Here is a 5,044-nt window from a genome sequence, read left to right as displayed (position 1 = left end):
CTCCTGGCCATAACTGGAAAAAAACAGCAATGTTTTGTTATTGCTATAATCCACATTAAAATTTTGTTAATATGTGCATACATAATGTACATACATCACACTGTTTATTTAAAATTTTTTATTTCCCTCGTATAGATTTATTTTCTCCCATTTTGATTAAAGAGGTACATATTTACTTCTTATAAATTAATGCTAGGAGTACAGTTAATATATTCTAAATGGAGCTAAAAAGCAAATTCTAAATGGAAAGCATTCAAAGAATTAATCTTGGAAGCTACTAGGCAACGAAGAAATATTGTTCAAGGTTTAGGCCTAAATGGAGGTCAGATGAACTAATGACACATGTGGCGGAGAAGAAAAATTCATTGGATACATATAAATTAACAGGTGACACAGACGGCTATGGTAGATATAAGCTGGTCTGTAATCAAGTCACAAAGGACATTAGACAGGCAAAGGAATATTACAAGAAATGGCAAAGGATGCAAAGAAAAACAGCACAGAGTTCTTTACTTGTGTAAACTCTAGAAGGAAGGGGGATGAATCAGATTGGTCCACTTGATATCGATGGTTCAACTGTTGATGATCCTGCTCAGGTAGCTAACAAACTGAATGAATATTTTGCATCAACATTCACACATGAGGAGTTATTTAGCGAGGGGAATGCCAGAGGTGTATTCAACTCTGGCAGTAAACTAGATAATCTTGTAATAACTGAGAGCAAAGTGGAGCAGAAACTGTTGAAGATAAACATAAAAAAGGCACCTGGGGTGGATGGTATCTATCCAGTTATATAAAAGGAGGCAGAAAAGGAAGTAAGCAAACCCTTAACCATAATTACGAGAGCTTCCTTGGACTCAAGGAAGTACCCATGGACTGGAGATGTGCGAATGTGACCCCAATTCATAAAGAAGGATCAGAGGTTGACACAAGTAATTACAGACCTTTTAGTTTAACTTCTGTTCCGAGAAAATTAATGGAGACACTAGTCAAAGGAACACTGCAGGATCATCTAGACAGTATTCCAAATGTGGTCTTACAATTGCCTTATACGGTGAGATTATGACCTCCCTATCTCCAAATTATACTGTTCAGTAATCATCACTGGCTGCCTATCTACACTGTTCAGAAAACTTCATATCTGCCAAATTGTACCTGCTAGATCCCTTTCCTCCTCCACTGTTTTTAATTAAACTCCACAAGTGGGGTTTAATTAAAAATCTACAGACATGCGAGTTTAACTTTGGGGAAAGTAATGGAGTCACTAGTTAAAGAGGCAATGCAGAATCATCTAGACAAAACTGCAGGTATAGTTCAGGCACAGCATGTGTTTGTTAAGGGGAAATCTTGCCTGGCCAATTTGATTAGATACTATGATGTGGTAACAAAGGAACTGGATGTAAAAAATAATTCTGATATCATATATTTATTTGGATTTGAGGAATCTTTCGATACTGTTGCACATAGAAAGCTGCTGTGCAAATTGGAGCAGTATGGCATTAAGGGAAAGTTGCTGCTGTGGATAAAATAATGGTTGAGTGGGAGAAGACAGAGAGTAGTAATCAATGAACACTGCTCGTCATTGACTGTTATTAGTGGCGTCCCTAGGGTTCGGTGTTAGTCCATTGTTGTTTTCTATATTTATCAATGATATTGATGAAGGTATAGCAGGCTTAATGTTCAAGTTTGCAGATGATAGAAAGGTTGGCAGGGTTGTTAATGAGAATAATGAGAATAATGGTACGCTGCTGCAAAAGGATTTAGAAAAGTTGGGTAGATAGGCTGAGAGAGTGGCAACTGAAGTTTAACACTGACAAATGCAAAGTACATGTACTGCATATGGATCACAGTAACCCCAGAGTAACATATCAACTGTGTGGTATTATACTCAGGGTGGTATAAAATGAAAAGAACCTGGAGGTAATTGTGCAGTCAGATATGAAGTTTTCTGAGCAGTGCAGACAGCCTGTAATATTTCTAGCAGGGATAAGGTGTGATTATGCTCTTGTATAAGGCAATGGACAGGCCACACCTTGAGTACTGTATACAGGTCTGGAGGCCGCATTTTAGGAAGGATGTAGAGATGCTGGAATGAGTACAGAGAAGGGCAACAAGATTAGTTATGAAGAAAGGCTTAAGTTATGCAAATTAGTGTCTGGAGACTAGGCACCTGCATGGTGATCTGATTGAGGCGAATAAGGCTTTGAATGGTTTGAGCAAGCTCAGTGCTGATGGGATTCTTCCTCTTGCCCAGATTAATTACCTGAGGGGGCATAAATTGAAATTGAGGAAAGACAATTGTAGAATAGCTGTGCAGAAATTCACCTACACCCAGCAGGTAGTTAATTTTTGGAACAAACTTCCATTTGTCATTGTAGGAGTGGACAGTTTAAATAAATTCAAGGCAGAACTAGACAAACATTTGAAGCAAATGGATGGGTGAAATGGGAAGGGGTTTTTTTTTTTGGCTGATGCTATATAAGCTTGCTTTCTTGCATCATATTGCCTCTACTGATGCCAATATCTGATAAGTTTAAAATATGGTTATATCACCAAATCTGAACATTACAGGTATAACAGACATGATATTGAGGATGAAGAATTTGAATATGTTGATTATAGTGTACACAAAAGAGGACAAAGATGGCAGAAGAGGTGGGGATAGGAGTTATGCTTTTGATTAACAAGTACATAAATTCGAAAACAGTACAACACATAGACAGATTGCCAGTATAATACTGAGTCAGTCAGGTATTATACTGGCTGATTTAAGAGTAGGAAGTACACTACAGACCAATACACAGATTGAAAACAAAACACTGATGAATATAATAATTGAATAACTGATGAATTTAGCTATCCAGATATCAACCGCAACTCACTGATTGGCTGCTCACACTCAGCAGTAAACATTTGTGGATCAGCTAGATGACTAGTTTCTGTGCCAATATTCTTTATTTGGTCATTTGCTGTGATCACTGGCACCTAAAGGAAGTCTGAGCAGGTAGCACAGTGGTATTGTCACCGTCCTCCCCCACACTGGATAGAAAAGGCCTGGGTTCGAATCCCGTTGATGACATGAGGAACTTTAATGGGCTTTTTTCACTCCATGGCTGCGTCAGTCAGTCTCAGGCGTAGATTGCAAGGTTTTTCCCCGAGTAACTGGGATTTTTTTCATCCAGCAAACAGGCAAATCGACCAGAGAACACACACAATTTACAGACAAAATAAATATATGGGTAGATGTAATCATTTACAGGGGACTCTAATATTATAATTTATGTCACCTAAAGGAACCTTTAGGTAACAGTGTTCTTAGCATACTGATTGTGATATTCATTCAAAGAAATAGCTAATTTCAAGGGTAGGATGGAATTTTGTTTCCACAAAGGTGATTTATAATGGGTTCAGACATTTTTAAGGGAGAGAAATTGTGGAAGGAATGTCAGTTACAGGTCCCTACTGACTAGCACCTGACATTTCATACAGACATCACTCTTGAACAGTCTTTCCTCCATAATTTGACCCCAGGGGCTCACACCTGGTGAGTATGGGCTTGGCACACCCAGGGTCCTGAGCTGGATATCATCATTCTTCTCTTTCTTAGTGATTCCCTTCCATCTCTCTCTCTCTCTCAGGGAAATTTAGAATTTTTTTTTTTTTTTTTTAGCTGGTGCAGCATAAGCCTCAGGCTTCCTTGCACCATATGGCTAATAATAATAATAATTTGTGCATGCACATTCATTGTAATTTTCTATTTGCCAATCTATAGCACTCACTAAAGAACATGCAAAGTTGAGTAAGAGTAAACCAATTCCAAGATTTTCTATGATGTACTTCATTCTGTGCCCATTACTTAAATTTTAGAAACTACTGATTTCTAAAATTTAAGTAATATAGTTTATATATGAATGGTATATATAAACAATATATGGGACCAGAGGTGGATTTAACGGCGGGCGCACACCCTGGGCCTCTACTTCTGAAGGACCCACACAAAACCCCAACAAATTAGTTGAACTAATATGTTCAACTATTAGTTCAAAACTTTGTGATTATTATTATGCTATTATTAATTACATTATACATATATTATATTCAAATTTTATTGGAAATAAAACATTAATAGTACATAATATTTTTTATTTATTTAAAAAAATGGTTAACATGTATTTTTATTTTTCCTGTCTCTCTCTTTTTTTTAAGGGGCCCAATATTTTCTTCTGCACCCGGGGCCTCAACCGACCTTAATCCGCTACTGTATGGGACTCTGTGGGTCAGATGTTTTGTATTTTTGCTAAGGAAAATAAATGAGGCATCAGTATGCACTCAGTAAGTAGCAATTGATCTGTAGTCAGTTTGTCTATTTTGCAGGATAAAAAAAAAAAACTGTAACCCCTGCCTGAGATTAACTAACTTGATCACAGTACAAAAATGAATCCATAAAATTCTGTTTAAACAGCTTTCAAGCCAACACAACTTTGTTGTAAATAAAGACTACTAAGTGTAGAAGAATTCATTCACAACGGAGGAGACAAAGGCCTGTGATGTATATTACATACAAGATGTGGCTATTAAATAATGACCGTTGCAATAATATAAATATAATGGAATATTTTGTGCCTTACAAGTTATCCTCTTCAAAATAATTGAATTGGGCTTGCATGCATACTGTTCTAAATATTTCTTCCAAGTACAAAAACAAATCTGGAAGTCATCTTCTGTAAGCCCTTTTAACACTTTGGTAATTTTTTTCTGAATTTCTTCAAATGAACTGAAAATGGAACAGGTTCCCCAAGTACATTTTTCAGTTTAGGGAAGAGAAAAAAAAGTTATACGGGGCTAGGTCTGGAGAATAGGGTGCATATAAAGGATTTGTTTTTTGGCCAGAAACTGGCACAAAAAGAGTGCATTGTGTGCTGGGGCATCCAACCATCTTTCCATAATTCAGGTCTCTTCCTTCAAAATTTTTTCATGCAGCCTTGTCACAACTTTAATGTAGTATGTTTGATTGAAAGTCTCATTTGGTGGGATGTATTCAGCC

Source organism: Mastigoproctus giganteus, chromosome 5, assembly GCF_048544385.1.
Source record: "Mastigoproctus giganteus isolate SK-2022 chromosome 5, ASM4854438v1, whole genome shotgun sequence".
NCBI classification, from domain to species: domain Eukaryota; kingdom Metazoa; phylum Arthropoda; class Arachnida; order Uropygi; family Thelyphonidae; genus Mastigoproctus; species Mastigoproctus giganteus.
Note: the sequence above shows the minus strand (reverse complement) of the source record.